Source organism: Ranitomeya variabilis, chromosome 1 (assembly GCF_051348905.1).
Source record: "Ranitomeya variabilis isolate aRanVar5 chromosome 1, aRanVar5.hap1, whole genome shotgun sequence".
Classification (NCBI taxonomy): domain Eukaryota; kingdom Metazoa; phylum Chordata; class Amphibia; order Anura; family Dendrobatidae; genus Ranitomeya; species Ranitomeya variabilis.
Genome location: NC_135232.1, coordinates 652,797,401 through 652,818,202, shown reverse-complemented (window position 1 = coordinate 652,818,202; position 20,802 = coordinate 652,797,401). Strand labels below are relative to the sequence as shown.

General features: G+C 46.7%; 1 protein-coding gene across 3 annotated transcripts in view; it reads right to left on the bottom strand.

The window, feature by feature from the left end:
* LOC143774783 (putative N-acetylated-alpha-linked acidic dipeptidase) overlaps window positions 1-20,802 on the bottom strand; it is a 236,518-nt gene that overhangs the window by 175,352 nt on the left and 40,364 nt on the right. The gene's annotated exons all lie outside the window — the stretch shown is intronic.

The window sequence follows — 20,802 nt, the reverse complement described above, 5'->3', positions numbered from 1 at the left end:
ATTTAAGGACACAGCATGGGAAGTGAGGGGGTGGGAGTGGAGTGGACACTGTATGGGGAGAGAGGGGGAATGTATGCAAACACAGTATGAGGAGTGAGGGTTGATGGGTGCCAACTCAATATGGAGAGCAAGGAGGGGATGGGTTCGTAAACCATATAGTGTGAATAGACAGTATGTGATGAGAAAAATGGGAGGGGCATAGAATAGAGACTGGGTAGTGTGGGTGGGGCCATATGGAGAGGGGGCAGCATGAGGGAACATTGTGAGGCCACAGCAAGGAGAGGACAGTATGTCGAGGAGGGTGAGTGTGAGGACACAATGTGAGAGGACAGTGTGAAGATGGGGTATAGAAAGTTGAGGGCAGTGTGGAGGGCATGTACCAAAAGAGGGACAGTGTGTGGATGATATTTTGTGCAGGGAGCACAATGAGGAGCAATTATTTATTCTAAGGCACAGCATAGGAAAGATATTAATCCCTTAGTTACCACCAATACATCTTTTTACTGACCTCACGTATTGCAGCAGCTGTCGACTGTACACTATAGCTGACACCTTGCTGCGTCAGCCTTGATTGGTTTTGGCACTAGCCATGGCTTTTTAATGGTGCTAATTTAAAGGGAACCTGTCACCACGTTTTTGGAAGATGGGATAAAAATAGCGTTAAATAGGGGCAGAGGTGGGCATTACATTAGTGTGTTTGTTATGCGTTTATTACCCACCTAAGTTGCCGAAATACCTTTGCAAAGTCTCCGTTTTCGCCTGTCAATCAGGCTGGTCTGGTCAAAAGGGCGTTGTCTTCCCCCAGATTTTGCGTAGTTTTCCGTTGGTGGCGTAGTGGTGTGCGCATGCCCAAGGTCCCGAATCCTCTGCCAGGGGATTTAAAAGAGCGCGCTGTTCGTTTTCATTGGTGATCGGTGGGCGCGGCCATCTTCCTTTGGCCGCGCGTGCGCAGAAGCGGCGCTCTGCTGGCCGCGGCTTCAGGAAAATGGCCGCCGCGATATCCATCTGCGCACGCGCGGCATCCCGCGGCCATTTTCCTGAAGCCGCGGCCAGCAGAGCGCCGCTTCTGCGCATGCGCGGCCAAAGGAAGATGGCCGCGCCCACCGATCACCAATGAAAACGAACAGCGCGCTCTTTTAAATCCCCTGGCAGAGGATTCAGGACTTTGGGCATGCGCACACCACTACGCCACCAACGGAAAACTACGCAAAATCTGGGGGAAGACAAGACGCCCTTTTGACCAGACCAGCCTGATTGACAGGCGAAAACGGAGACTTTGCAAAGGTATTTCGGCAACTTAGGTGGGTAATAAACGCATAACAAACACACTAATGTAATGCCCACCTCTGCCCCTATTTAACGCTATTTTTATCCCATCTTCCAAAAACGTGGTGACAGGTTCCCTTTAATGGTGCTTTTTAATGCTAATGATGCAGTGATTATGGCATCTAAATGGCTAACAGAGTGTGGAGGCTCCCTCTTTAACCCCATTGGCACACTGAGATCTTGATTGTGTCGTCCTGATGTTTTCCTTGGCAATTCACGACCAAATAACGTCCTTAGAGTCTGCCAGCTATAGCGGCCTGTTTAGAAGCAACATTTAGGTGGCAAAAATAACATTTTTCCTTCCTGTCTTGCCACTTTGTAGTAATTCCTGAAAAGCACCCGAATGGTTAATAGACTACCTGACAGCGATTTTGAATACGTTGATGAGTGCTGTTTTTAAAGGGGTCTCAAAAAATGGGGATTTTAACCCCTTTCTGACCTCGGACGGGATAGTACGTCCTAGGTCAGAAGCCCCGTTTTGATGCGGGCTCCGGCGGTGAGCCCGCATCAAAGCCGGGACATGTCAGCTGTTTTGAACAGCTGACATGTGCCCGTAATAGGCGCGGACAGAATCGCGATCTGCCCGCGCCTATTAACTAGTTAAATGCCGCTGTAAAATGCAGACAGCGGCATTTAACTACCGCTTCCGGTCGGGCGGCCGGAAATGATCGCATCGCCGACCCCCGTCACATGATCGGAGGTCGGCGATGCTTCTGAATAGTAACCATAGAGGTCCTTGAGACCTCTATGGTTACTGATCCCCGGCAGCTGTGAGCGCCACCCTGTGGTCGGCGCTCACAGCACACCTGCATTTCTGCTACATAGCAGCGAACATCAGATCGCTGCTATGTAGCAGAGGCGATCGCGTTGTGCCTGCTTCTAGCCTCCTATGGAGGCTATTGAAGCATGGCAAAAGTAAAAAAAAAAGTTAAAAAAATGTGAAAAAAATAAAAAAAACATAAAAGTTTAAATCACCCCCCTTTCGCCCCAATCAAAATAAATCAATAAAAAAAAATAATCAAACCTACACATATTTGGTATCGCCGCGTTCAGAATCGCCCAATCTATCAATAAAAAAAAGCATTAACCTGATCGCTAAACGGCGTAGCGAGAAAAAAATTCGAAACACCAGAATGACGTTTTTTTGGTCGCCGCGACATTGCATTAAAATGCAATAACGGGCGATCAAAAGAACGTATCTGCACCAAAATGCTATCATTAAAAACGCCAGCTCAGCACACAAAAAATAAGCCCTCAACCGACCCCAGATCATGAAAAATGGAGATGCTACGAGTATCGGAAAATGGGGCAATTTTTATTTTTTATTTATTTTTTTTTAGCAAAGTTTGGAATTTTTTTTCACCACTTAGATAAAAAATAACCTAGTCATGTTAGGTGTCTATGAACTCATAATGACCTAAGGAATCATAATGGCAGGTCAGTTTTAGCATTTAGTTAACCTAGCAAAAAGCCAAGCAAAAAACAAGTGTGGGATTGCACTTTTTTTGCAATTTTACCGCACTTGGAATTTTTTTCCTGTTTTCTAGTACACAACATGGTAAAACCAATGATGTCGTTCAAAAGTACAACTCGTCCCGCAAAAAATAAGCTCTCACATGGCCAAATTGACTGAAAAATAAAAAAGTTACAGCTCTGGGAAGGAGGGGAGCGAAAAACGAACACGGAAAAACGGAAAATCCCAAGGTCATGAAGGGGTTAAGACATACAGTATATGGCAGCCAAAGTCACTTCAAAACTGAATAGGTCCCTATAAAAGTAAGTTTTGTAAATTTTCTTGGAAAAAATGTAGAATTGCTAACATCTAACATCCTAACAAAATAAAAGGATTTTTTTTAAAAATGGTGCTGATGTAAAGCAAACATGAGGTAAATATTATTTAATTACCATTTTATGTAGTATGACTATAAGGATTAAAGGGATAATCATTCAAAGTTTGAAAAATGCTAATTTTTAAAAAATATTCACAAATTTCTGACAAATATTTTTATAAATAAGCGCAGAAAATATTGGCATATATTTACCATTAACATACAGCACAATGTGTCACGAAAAAAGTCTCAAAATCAATGAGATCTGTTTAAGCTTTCTAGAGTTATTACCATTTAAAGTGACACTGGTCAGATTTGAAAAATTTGGGCCGGTCACTAAGGGGTTAAGGGTATCGTGTGGGGATGTGCTGCATAAGACCGGAGAAGATGGAAGTCTGCAGAGACAAGCTGTTGCTGTGAAAAGTGATAATGGCGTCTGGACAAAAGGAGAACAACTGCAATCCGAGACCATGTCATCTGTACCTGGATGTAAATGTTAATATGTGATACTGACTAATTTTCATCAGTACTATGGTTTCTGTATAGTACACAGTCTGATGATTACTGATAGCAAGAACTCCCAGTATCTTCTTACCATTGTTAAGGACATAATGGAAGTTGTAGATTCATTTTATACAAATGTATATGGGCCTGATCTAACATTACAATTGATGTGCCATGAACTGATGGTGGTTCTGGTTCTGAATTCATGGTCCTGGTGATAAATTCTAGTACTGATGAGGGTTTTGATGCTGTACTGATGGGTGTTATACTGATCAATTTTTGTACTGCTGGTGATTCTGATGATTTATTTCTTTGCTGATGAGGGTTGTGATACTGTATTTCTATACTGATGGGGGTTCTAGTGATGTATTTCCGTACTGCTGTTGGTTTCTGGTGATGGATTCTTGTGCTGTTATTGGATCTGTTCTTGTACGCATCTAACAATTCAAAACTTGTAAGATTGCATGATCCATAGCTATGAATTAATAAAGTGTTGTACCATCTGACAAGTTAAGGGTTACTATGTTTTTATTTACTTTAGGAATATTAACCCATTTCCGACATCGGGCATAATAGTCGGACACCCTCCCTTTGATGTGGGCTCCGACTGTAATCCCACATCTTTCCTGGCACATGTCAGCTGTATTGAACAGCTGACATGTGCTCGGTACAGTAAGGTTTTGGCGTGCACTCAGTCAATATAAGGGTGAGGTGCCGGTGTAATGGGACAGTTAGTCCCAGAAAGTAATGAATTTATAATTCACCGCACACTCAAAATGAACATTGCACAATATGCAAACAAAGTGTAGATTTATTCTGAACCTGGGAGCGTAACAGAATAGAGCAGTTCATGCGATCATATACAACGTTTTGGCTCCACCGGAGCCTTTATCACGTAATCGCTGTGAAACAAAGCAAACATATATACAATCAATACATATACAAATATATACAGCAAAACCTGTGGAAAAAAAACGTGGAGAAAGGGAAAATATACAAGAGAAAACAAAAACAAAAGCATCGTCCTGGTATCAACATAGTTTGAGAGCTCCTGCAGTTGCAGCAGCGTCTAGCGGACACTGCTTATATATAATGGCATTACCATGGACAGAGATACTTGAACCATCACAGGGATTAATCGAAGGAAGGATATAGATAAATAGTGAGGTGGGCATGAAATACTTTAAGTAGGGGCCATATACGGTAAATGACAGCTAGGAGAATAATAAGCCCCGCGATGGTAAAGACCAAAGATCAACAATGGATACACTTCCCATGCACAGAAAAAACATCATATAACAAATAGCCGGTAATTACCTTATCTCAATAAGTGGAAAGCATGCGGAAAAGTGGGTGGAGGGAAGAAGTTCCAGTGGTGATACTTAAACTGTGAAGAGCAGTAAGACATAGTTAGTATCAAGTTGGTAAAAGACAGACGTGCCCAATGAATTAAAGCTAAGAGAAGGTACCTAGTTGTAGTATAACTGCCTGTGTGTAGCTGGTAGTGGCCAGGTGGGGTCACTCTGTAGACAAAGATAGGAGGGGGCCGGAATAGGCAGAGATAAATGGAGGCCCCCCATGACCGTGCTTGGGTCATGGGCTCCCCTTTTAAAAATAATTGTTTTGCAGGGATTGGTCGTTCCTGTGGGGTGGGAGGGGTTTGTAGGGTGTGGGGGGGTGGGGGCTATATAGGGAAAAGTGCGGGAAAAGTAGGCACATTGCCAGTTAGGAACCCCTGAGAAGAGAGAGCGCATCCCCACCCGCAAATTGTGTCTACCTCACAGTCCTGCAGCGGTGGTCATGGAGTCGGTGGATTCGCTGGTGGGGCGACTCAGGGAGGCAGCCAGGTCCAGGAGAGGAGGGTGGTTAGAGGAGCAGCTCTCTGCGCTGCTCGGCACAGCAGGAGCACCGGAGTCCAGCAGCAGGAGAGGCCGGCGCACGAGGCCCCCACAGCGTCTCTCACCAGAGGTGAGCGCGCGCGGTCGGCGCAGGCTTAGGAGCCCCTCCGGGGACCCTGCGGTGGCTGGGTGCAGCGGTGCGGCGTTCCCCCGCTGTGCCCCCTCCGGCAGGAATCCTCCTTGCCGGCCGGCTGGCGCTGCTACGAGGAGTGGTGCGCAGCGAGGAAGAGCTGCGCCAGAAGTGAGGGCTCCAGCAGTGCGGTCCATGGCACAGAGGAGCGGAAGAGCAGCGGTGGCAAGACCGGAACCTAGGAGCAGCGTCAGGGCGGCCAGGCAAGATGGGAGCGGTTCTGAGGTGGCAGTCTCCGGCGCCAGGGAGGAAGATGCGGTGAGCGGTGGGCGTTCGACGGCAGGAGCAGCACCGTGCAGTGGGCGCACAGGACGTCGGCGGGCGGCGGACGCCGCAGGGCAGGCGGCGTCTGAGCTAAGGACAGCGACAGACGAGCTTCGGTCAGGAAGAGCGGCGGGCAGTGGGGCTCCGCTGCCTGGCAGGAGGAGTGGTCGGGTGCCAGAGAGGGAACAGAGACCTTCAGAGCAACTACGGTCCAGGTCTGGGCGAAGGTCGGTTGATGGAAGTGCAGCTGACGCTCCGGTCCCCCCTGGTGACGTGGAGGCCAGGGGCGCGGGCCGGGAGCAGCACGATGGTGCAGAAGAATCGTTTTCCGATGGTGAGCTGGACGTTGGGGAAGATCGGCGGGATGCAGGACGCACGGCTGGCAGGGACACAGCACCTGTGCAGCTCGGTGAGTATCACCCTATGTCTAATGTGTCGCCCGGAGGGGTTTTTTGTGGGGAGGTTATAGCGGATCAGGCGGCAGGTGGGCGCGCGTCTGATATTAGGGGGAGTGGTGGTTTGTCGGAGCCTGCATTGAGGGATGTATTGGCGAGTGTTTCGCAACTTTTGAGCAGTTTACAGAGCGGGGCGGGTAGAGAGACGGGGGTATCGCCGGCCAGGGCATGGACCCCTGGGTCTGGGGTTGTGGGCCCGTCCTTAATTGATGCGGGAAGTTTGTTAACGGGCGAGCAGTCGCCATCGGCGTCTGGTGTGTCAGTATCCGTGCAAACGGAGAAGAATAAAGGGGACACTGTGAAGTTGGACGATAGAGCTAAAGGCGAGGTGTACGTTTGCTTTGAGGGGCCGTTGGGGGCTCATTTAAAAAAGGAGGTTAAAGAAAAGATCTGGCGCGATGATTATGTGGAGATTTTTTCCTTACTCCCGCTAGAGAAATTTAATCTTGATAAGGGGAAAAAGGATGATAGTAAGAAAGAGGAAGAGGAGAAGAGGAGGTGGCGGCTCATACCGCAGACGTTTGTTAACTGGTTACAAGCGTTTGCAATATTGGCAAGTGTGATAGGTGAGAAGGCCCCTGAGAATTGTTCAGGCTTATTTTGTTATCTGGATGCGATTGGGGAGGCGCAACGTACATATGGGGGACAAGCATGGTTGCGCTATGACGAACAGTTCAGGCAGAGGAAGGCGGTTCGGCCTGAGATACGTTGGGATCAAAAGGACATAGGGCTCTGGTTAAAACTGATGGCTGCAAGCAGGTACGGGCAGTCCTTTCATGGGAGCGGGAGTAATGCCGGACAGCAGGCAGGACATAGCAGCAGTGGTCAGGGAGGACAGGGATCTAAAGAGAAAACGGGAACATGCTGGCAATTTAATGAGGGCCAGTGTAAATTCGGCAACACCTGCAAATTTAAACATGTGTGTTCCCATTGCAACGGAGTTTCACACGGGGCTTCCAAGTGCTTCAAAAAAGCAAGAGGCAAATCGGCAGTGGGTGCCGGTCAAGGGGGTGACGCCGGTGAGGCTGGAAAAGATGGCCCCCTTTCTAAGTAGGTATACGGATCGGGAGAAGGCTAGTGTGATTACTCAGGGTTTTGCGGACGGTTTTCGTATCCCTCCCCCTGAACATGTTGTTCCGTTTGGGATTAAAAATTTGAGGTCGGCTGTGGTTCATGCAGGTGTGGTGGATGACAAGTTAAAAAAAGAGGTGGAGTTAGGGCGAATTGCTGGGCCGTTTCCTTGTTTACCGGTTGAGGGGATGATCATTTCCCCGTTGGGGGTGGTCCCCAAAAAAGAGCCGAATAAATTTCGTATGATTCACCACTTGTCATACCCGAAGGGGTTGTCTGTGAATGATGGCATTTCGCAGGAGTTATGTTCAGTTGTTTATACGTCATTTGATATGGCAGTTCATTGGGTGCGTTGTTACGGGATGGGAGCTCTGTTGGCTAAGACGGACGTGGAGTCTGCTTTTCGTTTGCTGCCTATTCATCCGGACAGTATACCGTTGTTGGGTATGTTTTGGAACGGTGGTTACTACGTGGATAGATGTCTACCGATGGGTTGTGCTATTTCGTGTTCCTTGTTTGAGACTTTCAGTACCTTTCTGGAATGGGTTGTTAGAGAGGTGGCTGGTGTTTCATCGGTCATTCATTATTTGGATGACTTTTTGTTCATAGGTCCTCCGGATTCGAATGTGTGTAGGAATTTGTTGGCGGCCATGGAGTGGGTGGCGGGTCATTTTGGGGTTCCCCTTGCGAAGGAAAAAACCGAAGGCCCTTGTACGGTCTTGAGTTTTCTTGGGATTTTGATAGACTCAGAAAACATGGAATGCCGGTTGCCTGATGATAAATTGTTGGCTCTGAAGCAAGAGGTTGGCCGCGTGGTCAGGCTCAAGAAGGTCACATTAAAAGATTTGCAGTCTTTGCTTGGTCGGCTGAACTTTGCGTGTAGAATTATGCCCATGGGACGCATATTTTGTCGGAGGTTGTCCAGGGCAACGGCGGGGGTGCGTGCTCCGCATCATTTCATTCGACTGAGTCGGGAGCATAAGGACGACTTGTTGGTTTGGCACGATTTTTTGGTGCATTATAACGGTCGCTCTTTGATGCAGCAGCAGGTGGTCAACAATTTTGATAGTGAAATTTACACGGATGCAGCAGGCAGTGTAGGTTATGGGGCCTATTGCGCTGGTCAGTGGAGTGTTGGAGCGTGGCCAGACTCCTGGCGCGCGAGTGGTTTCACAAAGAATCTGGCGTTGTTGGAGTTGTTTCCCATTGTTGTGGCAGTCTTTATTTGGGGGGACGCTTTTGCTAATCGCAGGATTAGATTCCATTGTGACAACATGAGTGTGGTGTCGGTGATCAATTCGCTGTCGGCATCGTCTCCGCCGGTGATAAAATTGGTAAGAGAACTTGTTTTAAGGTGCTTGAGGATCAATACGTGGATTTCAGCGGTGCATGTTCCGGGCGTTCAAAATTCGTTAGCGGATGCATTATCTCGTTTACAGTTGGAGCGTTTCCGGGAGCTGGCACCAGAGGCGGACGCGGCAGGAGCAGTATGCCCTTCTCACTTGTGGCGGATTCCTATGGAGGAGCGGGACGGTTGATTCGGGCCTCGGTTACGAGTCAGACTTGGGCGGCATATGAAGCTTCCTGGCAGGTTTGGCAGAGTTCGGTTTTGGAGCAGTGGGACTTGGAGTCTGATGAGGACAAGTTGTTAGCCGTTTTGTTCTTGGTCGGAAGAGCGGCTGAGGCAGGTTGGTCGGTTTCTAAGGTTAATAAGTTCGTGACTGGGTTAGCGTTTGGCTTTAAGCTGGAGGGCTCGGTAGATGTGACGAAGAATTTTCTGGTGCGTCAAGCATTAAAAGGTTATCGTAGGGATATTAGAACGGTTGATGGGCGCAGGCCTATATCGTTTCAGGTCCTGGAACGTTTGGGTGGTGTTTTGGCAGGTTTGTGCAGCTCTCATTTTGAAGCGGTGTTGTTTCGGTTGGCTTTTTCTCTGGCCTTTTTCGGGGCATTACGAGTTGGGGAGTTGGTGTCACGCAGCAGGGTTACTGCTGGTGGTTTATTGGCCCAAGATGTGGATTTTTGGATGGGAGGCATTGTATTTTGGATCCGGCGTTCCAAGACGGATCAAATGGGGGTTGGCAAACGGGTGGTGTTAGGAAGAGTTCCGGGGTCATTCATGTGCCCGGAACAATGTTTACGGGATTATTGGAGTTTATGGGCCGGTCGTTCTGGCCCACTGTTGTGCCATCAGGACGGATTTTTCTTGTCCCGTTTTCAATTTATTGCGATTCTACATAGAAGTTTGAAGGCCTTGGGTTTTTCGCGGGGCGAATTCGGATCGCATTCTTTCAGGATAGGGGCAGCGTCGGAGGCTTATGGCTTAGGTTTGGGGCCTGATGTTATAAAACGTATTGGTCGCTGGAGTTCAAGCCGTTATAGGTCTTATATTCGGCACTAAAGGATTGTTTGTGTAATTGGCATTTTTTGTTAACGGTTACTGTTATTATATATTGCAGGTCATGATCCTTATTTGGTCTGGATATTCGGACACTCCTTTGTTTATTGGGGGGCGCTTCGGGCGGACGCCAGGCCAGACGGTAGGCAATTGGGTTTCTGCCGTAAGGAAGTGTTAATTCGGTGGCTTGGTTTCCGGGGTATGGCTTGGAGTAGGGCGATTCATTATTTTTCTCGTGCCGCCCGCTTGAATGGAGCACCAGATATTGTGGTGTTTCATTTGGGTGGGAATGATTTGGGGTCAAAACCGGTGAAGGACTTGATACGGGATATTCGTTCCGATTTTCTACGGTTGTGGATGTCATTTCCCAAGGTTATGACGGTGTGGTCGGATATTGTCCCTCGTAAGAAATGGAGGGGTGCGCGTTCCGTCAAGGGGATCAACAGGGCGCGAGTGAAGCTAAATAGGGCTATTACCAAGTTTGTATCCAGAAATGGAGGAATATGTGTTCGGCATTTCGAGTTGGAGTCAGGTGTTGGTGAATTTTGGAGGGATGATGGGGTACACCTGAACGAGATTGGCATTGATTTATGGGCCTTGTCTATTCAAGAAGGAATTGAGAAAGCATTGTTGGCTTTGGGGCACTCGCAGGCTTGAGGTGTTCAGGGCTGCGAGTTTGTGGCGGGGGGTGGGGTTCTTGGAGTTTATGCGGATTCAGCGGCTAAGGAATTTGAAGGAAATTCCGGACAGTTAAACGGGTTTGGTGTTCTGGCATTTTTGGTTACAGGCTCTGGACGGGGTGTTTACCCTGGGAGCTGGTGGTGGTTAATTTCTTCCCAAAACGGGAATTATGGTGCCCTCGAGCTGGTGGTACGGCTGGGGGTAAATTGAGGTGTTCTTATGTTTTTTGGTTTTGCCAAAAATATTTTAAGCCAGAATTTTCCCGTTGGGCTCCAAGAACCCTCCCTTCTAATTTTGCATAAAATTATGCTAATGTTTAATAAAATGTTTTTGTTGTTTGTTAATAAACTGGCCGCTGTGGCCATAATTATCCAAAATTGAAATTGGTGTTACGTTTTTATTTTTAATTATTGATTGGTTATCAAAAAATGGTGGGTGAGGTTGGGATATTAGGGGGAGCCATATTGACCATACACGGTCAAGGAGGGGGCCGGAATAGGCAGAGATAAATGGAGGCCCCCCATGACCGTGCTTGGGTCATGGGCTCCCCTTTTAAAAATAATTGTTTTGCAGGGATTGGTCGTTCCTGTGGGGTGGGAGGGGTTTGTAGGGTGTGGGGGGGTGGGGGCTATATAGGGAAAAGTGCGGGAAAAGTAGGCACATTGCCAGTTAGGAACCCCTGAGAAGAGACCCACCCGCCCTCCCTCTTTTTTATAGTGTTTACAGGGTCAGGGGTAGATGGGGTTGGCAGGGTATTTTCAGTTAGAGCAGGGATCGTTAGTAGATCAAGTTTTTTGAGGTTGTTAATTTTCTTGTCACAGTGGCTGTTGCGGGGGGTGGGGTTCTTGGAGTTTATGCGGATTCAGCGGCTAAGGAATTTGAAGGAAATTCCGGACAGTTAAACGGGTTTGGTGTTCTGGCATTTTTGGTTACAGGCTCTGGACGGGGTGTTTACCCTGGGAGCTGGTGGTGGTTAATTTCTTCCCAAAACGGGAATTATGGTGCCCTCGAGCTGGTGGTACGGCTGGGGGTAAATTGAGGTGTTCTTATGTTTTTTGGTTTTGCCAAAAATATTTTAAGCCAGAATTTTCCCGTTGGGCTCCAAGAACCCTCCCTTCTAATTTTGCATAAAATTATGCTAATGTTTAATAAAATGTTTTTGTTGTTTGTTAATAAACTGGCCGCTGTGGCCATAATTATCCAAAATTGAAATTGGTGTTACGTTTTTATTTTTAATTATTGATTGGTTATCAAAAAATGGTGGGTGAGGTTGGGATATTAGGGGGAGCCATATTGACCATACACGGTCAGGAAATGCAAATATCTAAATGGTGGGAACGCTATGGTACTAATGAAGAAAGGGCAGTATAAGGCCTTGTAATAATTACCTACTGATATCGCTGGGATAAGCGGCGCTCCCGCGCCTTGCTTGTAATCGGCGTGTGCAGTAGGCACTAATGGTCCATATTAAATAAAGCACCGCATCCCCGCACCGGAAGTGCGTGTGTGGACCGGATGTGACGTGTCGCTATCGATACGTCCGTATTGCGCATGCGCCGGTATTCCTATGGTAACGCTAGTGCGGTGACTCAGTGTACTTGGTGATATGAGCGTATTGCGCCTTATACTGCCCTTTCTTCATTAGTACCATAGCGTTCCCACCATTTAGATATTTGCATTTCCATCTTTGTCTACAGAGTGACCCCACCTGGCCACTACCAGCTACACACAGGCAGTTATACTACAACTAGGTACCTTCTCTTAGCTTTAATTCATTGGGCACGTCTGTCTTTTACCAACTTGATACTAACTATGTCTTACTGCTCTTCACAGTTTAAGTATCACCACTGGAACTTCTTCCCTCCACCCACTTTTCCGCATGCTTTCCACTTATTGAGATAAGGTAATTACCGGCTATTTGTTATATGATGTTTTTTCTGTGCATGGGAAGTGTATCCATTGTTGATCTTTGGTCTTTACCATCGGGGGCTTATTATTCTCCTAGCTGTCATTTACCGTATATGGCCCCTACTTAAAGTATTTCATGCCCACCTCACTATTTATCTATATCCTTCCTTCGATTAATCCCTGTGACGGTTCAAGTATCTCTGTCCATGGTAATGCCATTATATATAAGCAGTGTCCGCTAGACGCTGCTGCAACTGCAGGAGCTCTCAAACTATGTTGATACCAGGACGATGCTTTTGTTTTTGTTTTCTCTTGTATATTTTCCCTTTCTCCATGGTTTTTTTCCACAGGTTTTGCTGTATATATTTGTATATGTATTGATTGTATATATGTTTGCTTTGTTTCACAGCGATTACGTGATAAAGGCTCCGGTGGAGCCGAAACGTTGTATATGATCGCATGAACTGCTCTATTCTGTTACGCTCCCAGGTTTAGAATAAATCTACACTTTGTTTGCATATTGTGCAATATTCATTTTGAGTGTGCGGTGAATTATAAATTCATGTGCTCGGTACAGTCGCTGGTGGAATCGTGAGCCACCCACAGCTATTAACCCATTAAATGCCGCTGTCAAACGATGACAGCGGCATTTAACATGCAGTTCCGGCAATCCATCAGTGACCCCAATGATCGCAGGTCACCGATAGGTTGGCATGACAACCAGAGGTCTCCTGGAGAACTCTATGGTTGTCACTGTCGGATTGCTATGACCGCCGCCTGGTGGTTGGTACTCATAGCAAGTGAAGTATTCCGCTACATACAGGTAATCTGATTATCACCTGTCTGTAGCAGAGCTAATTGGGTTATGGCAGCTTCTAGTCTCCCATAGAGACTAATGAAGCATGTTAAAAAAAAATCACCTGCCTTTATCTCCATCTAATATATAAAGCTAAATGTGTGTGTGTGTGTGTGTCTGTATATATGTATGTATGTGTGTATGTCTGGGATTGGCATCTGCACCGTCGCAGCTACAGCCACAAAATTTTGCACAGTCACACGTCTGGACCCCGAGAGCGCCATAGGCTATGTTGTGAGGCGAAATTTTAACCCCGCGCATTCCAATTCACCAAGCAATTTTGCCCCTATCTACATAATGGGGAATAAGTGAAAGGAAAAGTGTTGGAGGCAAATTGACAGCTGCCAGATGTGAACAAGGGGGACTTAAAGAATGAGAGCGATGGCGCTCCCGATGTGACTGTTCTATACATAAGATCGTCGTGGGACACTTGTTATTAATTGGACTACGGTGGACAGGGAGTATTATATGTTGGTTTATCTTTTTATTTTTGTTGCAGGAGACGAGGGCGTCGGGGATTAGGAGTTCAGTAAGTATGGTAAATTAAGAGTCAATAAAGGAGTCTGTGTAATTATTTCAAATAAAGGACTTTATTCTGGCAGTGTCTTTATTTACTATGTAACTATGGGGTTAGTAATGAATAGGTGTCTTACAGACACCTCTCCATTACTAACCGGTGAGCTTGATGTCAGCGGACAATACAAAGGTGACATCAACCCCACAAATATGAACGCCGGAAGAGCGAGGCTAAGTGCCAGAATTGGCGCATCTATAAGATGCACCATTTCTGGGATGGCTGAGAGCTGATGTTTATTGCCTGAGGGTGCCAATATTCATGGCCCCTTCCCAGGCTATTAATATCAGCCCGCAGCTGTCTGCCTAGCTTTTTCTGGTTCGATTTTACAGGGGGACCCCATGTCAATTTTTTTCTGGGGTTCCCCTGTAAACTAGCCAGTAAAGGCTAAGCAAACAGCTGTGAGCTGATATTAATAGCCTGAGAACCTTTATGGCTATTGGCAACTTCCCAGAATATTAACATCTGCCCTCAGCCGTTGGCTTTCCCTCTGCTGGTTATTAAAATTATGCGGGAGCACACGCAATTTTTTTTAAAATTTTTTGAAAAAGCAACAGATATTTCATTTCACGCAGATTTCTGACAGTTGCTTTTGTGTTACAGCATATGTAGGTTAATTATGTTAATGTTCCTACAAAGGCTGGTGTGTGTGTCTTTATTTAATATTAAGGCTATGTGCACACGTTGCAGTTTTCCTGCCGAACCGCAGCGTTTTTTTCCACACAGAAACGATGCAGATCCGCAAGTGACTTACAGTACAATGTAAATCAATGGGGAAAAAAAAAGTGCTATGCTAATGAAAAACGCAGCGGATTAAAAGAAGGAGCATGTCATTTATTTGTGCGGATCTGCAGCGTTTCTGCACCCATTCCATAATAGAAATCAGCAGGGGTAAAAACCCATGAAATCAGCACAGAATCCGCAGGAAATCCGCAACAAAAATGCACAAAATCCGCATAAAAAATACGCAGATTTTGACCTGCGTTTTCTGCCAAGAGATGCAGAATCCGCACAGAAAGTTCCACAGGCAAATCCGCAACGTGTGCACGTATTCTAATAAAGGTAGCTGGCTGAAGAGGTTGAAAAAGGAAATGACATCACAATTCTTTTTTTTTTTATTTTAAATAATATATATTTATATAGCTCTATGACGCTGTGCATAAACGGAGACGCTATAGCGATGCGGATCGCGCGGCATCACGCCTGAGTCAAGGACCTCCTCTGGGCGTGGTTGGGCCGTGCCGTTCAGCATCTTTCCAGGTAAAATGGCGGCGAGACAGCGTTCTGCTCCTCTGGGGCAGACAGAGCTGAAATTTTTTGTTAGCAAAATGTATGCCTGGGATTACGAGGGCCTGGAGACTGCACCAGCCCACAGGAACCTCCACAAGCAGGAGGTGCTGCGCCGCATTGGTCGCAGCATAATGGAGAGGCATTTTGGCATCCGCCGCAGTGCACTGCAGCTGCGCAAGAAGTGGGCTGACCTGCGGTTCAAGACCCCACAGCGTCTGGCAGAGTTGCGGGCGGAGATAAGGTGTGGCAAGTACCAGTATGGGGGAATCGGGAGACACACGCTGCCGGGAAGGGGGAATCGGGAGACTCACGCTCGTGGTTGCCAACTTGTCCTGGAGTTCCCGGAAAAACATGCCACTTTTTCCTCATGTCCGTATTGTCCGAGAGGGAAATGCGGTGTCCGTGAAAAATGGTCAGGCCAGGGGTTCCAGAATCTCCACAAACATATAAAATTTTGGAATGTCCGCAATTTTTAGCTAGATTGTCCAGAAATCATTTAGGAGGAGGTTGGCAACCCTGCGCGCGCTGCCGGGAGGCGCTTCCTAGTGATGCAATACTATGAGTCCCAGGCCACGCAGAGCATTGAACACCAGAGCCCCCAGACAATGCAGAGTATAGCATCACTGGGAAGAGTGATCTCTATTTTCTATATATGCACGTACATTTGGCGACTCAAAATTTCATTTAGCTCCTAACTTTTGCTGCCAATGGCGCCTAGGTATTTTTTTTAGTCTGGAGCCCTGTACTTTTGGTGTCTAAACATTGCGGTTCTTTAATTTTTGTGAAGAGAGACGGCGCCGGCCACAGGGGTCGTCACCTGCCAGCAGTGGCACAGAGGGCCCTTCATCTGCCACCAGCGGCAGCCCACAGCCCGGGCCGTCATGTATGTTAACCATCATTCATTGCGATTTTATTACTGCATACGGGACATTAGAGGGGAGCTGAAATATTGTATACATTACTGATGCAGTTAGGACCAGGCGCAGTAGCACCCCTCCAGCATCCACAACACCTCCCTTCCGCGACTCGCCTTCTTCCCCCGGGTCGGCGGTGTTCTCCCCAGAGGCAGAGAGCAGTGGATCAATTAGTAAGTGACCAAAACTGCGAGCAGTTCCCCACAGCGTGTTCAATTGTTAACCAGATATGTATTTGCTTCCTTAGTCGGTGCGGCACAAGCAAGGGGTTGGGAGGTCAGCAGCTCTTCCGGGGATGAGCAACCGGCGTCCCTTCTCCATAAGTATACAGACAGTGGGAGGGGTTATCGGTGGGATGTCACATTTGACAGCGAGAAAAAAAAACGTTGTCGCCCTCTGTGACAGGACCAAATTGAGTGTGTAGTAAATCTCAGGGTATGTTCACACATGCCGTATTAGCAGCGTAATTACCGTCCGTTCTCCGACCTCTTCTATCCACAGAAACGCCCACCGTGAAAGAGCTGCTGTCCAGGCAGAAGCAGCTGGAGAAAACTTCTGCACACCTGCTGGAGGCCGCAACAGACCTGTGGCAGCAAATAAAGCCGCAGGGGTGCACGCTGCGTCATCCTTTGGCCCACTGCCGTGGGAGATTTAGATTTTTTTTTTTTGTTCATTTTTTTTTATAGTTGTAAAAAGTAAATGTTTTATATTACCGTTATGTTGTGTGCTGATTTAATTAACTAGCGGAGCAGGCCAGGGCCAGCCAAGCCAAGGCAGACACAAAAGAGTTGGTTTACCTTTCCATATAGTGTGCACACAAAATGGCAGCCAGCGCAAAAGAGTTTGCTAACCGCATCCTAAAGTGCCTCCATCTTGTGCGTCTGCTTGCCAGATGCACAAGATGGCTGCCAGAGATGTTTTATACATCATTTTACCTAGTACATAGATAAGCATTGATGCATAGCCATAACTATACACAGAAGAAACAAAGAACAAGTCAAAGATATTTCATACCGTTGATGAGCAAGAAAAGAACCGATGAAGACGCCTGCGGTATACTGAGTATGGCGTTCCGGACAGAACGCTCCCGGGAGAAGAGGATCGTAGCTGGCGGAGGGTCGTTCCGGACAGGACGCTGGAAAGGCAGAACGTGAAGATGCACCTTTCAAAAAATATGGAAAGACTGAATCGCTGTAGAGTCGCGGTTTATATTCCGTGACGTCACATCCTGTGTCCCTGTGGAGAAACACGCCTATCTGGCAACGCTGCAATGCCCCTAGATGTGTGTCGGATCGGCACACTCCGGCTGTTTGACATGGAGCTAACAACCAGCGAGAACGAGAAGTGAGTCGCCGTTACGTCACTGGATCGCTCCTGCATCGTTCTGGAGTTGCTGTGTTTGACGTCTCTACAGCGACCTAAACAGCGACGCTCCAGCGATCTAGTTTAGGTCGGCTCATTATCTATATCACTGCAGCATCGCTGAGTGTGATGGTACCTTTACAAAAACGCATGAAAATCCGCATCAAAAACGCATCAAATCCACATAAAAACCATGTGGATTTTCTACTGTATTTTCTGCCAAGTGAGGCAGAAACCGCACAGAATTTTGCACAAGCAAATCTGCAATGTGCGCACATAGTCACCATGTCCCAAATCCCTTGTGGACTTAAGCAATGATAGGGTTAACCCCTTAACGACCAGAGGTATTTTCGGTTTTGCATTTTCATTTTTTACTCCCCTTATTCACAGAGCCATAACTTTTTTTTAATTTTTTGGTCAAAATGGCCATGTGAGGGTTTGTTTTTTGCTGGACGAATTGTACTTTTGAACGACACCATTGGTTTTAATATATGGTATACTGGAAAACGGGAACAAAATTCCAAGTGCGGTGAAATTGCAAAAAAAAGTGCAATCCCACTGTTGTTTTTTTTTTTTAACCATGTTCACTAAATGCTAAAACTGACCTGCCATTATGATTCTCCAGGTCATTACGAGTTCATAGACACCAAACATGTCTAGGTTCTTTTTTATCTAAGCACTGGAAAAAAAATTGCACCATTTTTCAATACCCATAGCGTCTCCATTTTTCGTGATCTCTTGTTTTGTGACGGCATATTTTTTCCATGCCGAGCTGATGTTTTCAATAATACCATTTTAGTGCAGATACGATATTTTGATTGTCCGTTATTGCATTTTAATGTAGTATTGCGGAGACCAAAAAAACGTAATTCCGGAGTTTTTAATTTTTTTCTCATTACGCCATTTACCGATTGGGTTAATTATTTTTTTATATTGATAGATTGGGTGATTCTGAACGCGGCGATACCAAATATGTGTATGTTTGATTTTTTTTATTGTTTTATTTTGAATAGGGCAAAAGGGGGGGTGATTTGAACTTTTATATATATATATTTTTTTTTTTTTTTTATAAACATTTTTTTTTTACTTTTACTTTTGACATGCTTCTATAGTCACCATGGGAGCTTAGAAGCTGCCATAATCGGATCGGCTCTGCTACATACAGGCTATGATCAGATCACCTGTATGTAGCAGAATTGGTCACTTGCTATGAGTGCCGACCACCGGGCGGCGCTCATAGCAATCTGGCAGTGACAACCAAAGAGGTCTGCTGGAAACCTCTGGTTGTCATGCTAACCCATCGGTGACCCGCGATCATGTGACGGGGTCACCGATGGGCGAGATTTCCGGAAGCGCACATTAAATGCTGCTGTCAGAGATTGACATCAGCATTTAACTAGTTTGCAGTCTGCCTCGGGTGGATCGCGATTCCACTTGCGACTGTTAGAGGCAAATGTCAGCTGTTCAAAACAGCTGACATGGGACGGAAAAGAAAAGCGCTGGAGCCAACATCAAAGGGAGGGAGTCTGACATCGGCATACTATTATGCCCGATGTCCTGGGGTCCAGTGGTTACTCGTCTCTTCAGGTAAGTGTTGTTTTGGTTGTCCTTTCCTGATCCTAGACATTAATGTAGAGAAGGGACCGATGGGACTTTTCTGCTAAAAGTGCCCAACCAATACAGTACCTGTTATGATTGGGCAGAGCACATCTTGAATGTTCTGCCCAATCTCTAAGGCCGGGGTGCACACAATATGGAACTAGCAGCGCTTTGGACGCAGCGCATTTTCTCTGCGTCCAAAGTGCTGCCGTCTATTGAACATAAGCGAATCCACATCTGTTCACTGAACATTGGTGAAATTTCTTTTGACCTGCTGCGGTCTGGAAAGACGCACCTCATGTCAGTCTCCGCGGGCATCTGTGGATGCATAGAGGACGTGAGATTTCTTGAAATCCAATCCACTACTCTGTAACATTTGGCTGCTGTACACTGTGTTCCAAATTATTATGCAAATAATATTTCCTCATATTTTCTCTAAATTACCTATATGAATTGCAGTCATTGTTATTTTCCAGTCATCTACTATTCTAGTATAATTGCAATGTTTTGGAACAAACTGCCGATGAAAGCAGTATCTTTTTAAAAAAAAATAAACACTCAAAATGCATGTTCCAAATTATTATGCACAGCAGAGTTTTCAACCTTTTTTTTTTATTTTGAACAATTGTGAAGTTATAAGCATTATCAGCTTACTACAAAATGAAATCAAACAGTTTTCAAGTGAAAACTTTATTCTAGTTGATGTTACATTTGCACATAGGACCCCTTGTCCGAAAGAAGCTTCTGAACTCTCTCGTCCATTGAATTTGTCAGTTTTTGGATGGTTTCTGCTTCAATTGTTTTGCATGTGGACAGAATCCCCTCCCAGAGCTGTTGCTTAGATGTGAACTGCCTCCCGCCATCATAGACACTCCTTTTGATGATGCTCTAGAGGTTCTCAATGGGGTTGAGGTCAGGGGAAGATGGTGGCCACACCATAAGTTTGTCCTCTTTTATGCCCATAGCAGCCAGAGATGCAGATGTGTTTTTTGCAGCATGAGACGGTGCATTTGCAGCGCCCCAGAGTCCTGGTCGTTGCAGTATCATGGCTCAGCCACTAAGGGGGGGCCATGGTGCGTTCGATGGCACTGAAGGAGTTCTCTGAGCAGGTATCACAGTCACCAATACATTTCACAGCTGGGCCTCCGGGGGGAGCTAAGGGTGCTATTCATTAGGCCACTCCCCACCATAGTGGGTAAACTGGGGGTCAGGCAGGAAGTTAGAGAGAACGCTGACGGGATTGAACGAAGCAACACCTGGTGGCAGAGGGTGTTGTGAAGGGAGAGACTGTAGGGTCTCTGCCAGGGGTGGGATCCTGGCAGAGGCCTGGCATGGAAAGAACGTAAAGGGACCGTGCCTGCTCAGCATAGCGGCGGTGCCCAAGGAAGGACTAAGAAGCGAGATAGATTGTGCTGAGTGAGAAACGAAATCAAGCGAAAGGAGATACCAGTGAGGGTTGTGCTGAAAGAGGCAGCACCTTACTGAGGCGCACTACCGGTGGCCGGAACGCCGAGGAGGTAAAGAGTTTCAAGCCATACCTCAGACCTACGGCAGGGCAGTTAGCTTGAGGCGGACTGTCTCACGCATCACCCAGGAAGGCAAAGGGGGGTACCAACAGGAGAGGGGCGCAGATAGAGTCCCGGAAGATCTCCGAGCCTCCCCGTCATACGGGTGCGTTCCTACCATAGTATCTGGAGGGACGAGGAAGATCATTGCGAATTAAGTTGTTGTGAGGGAACACGA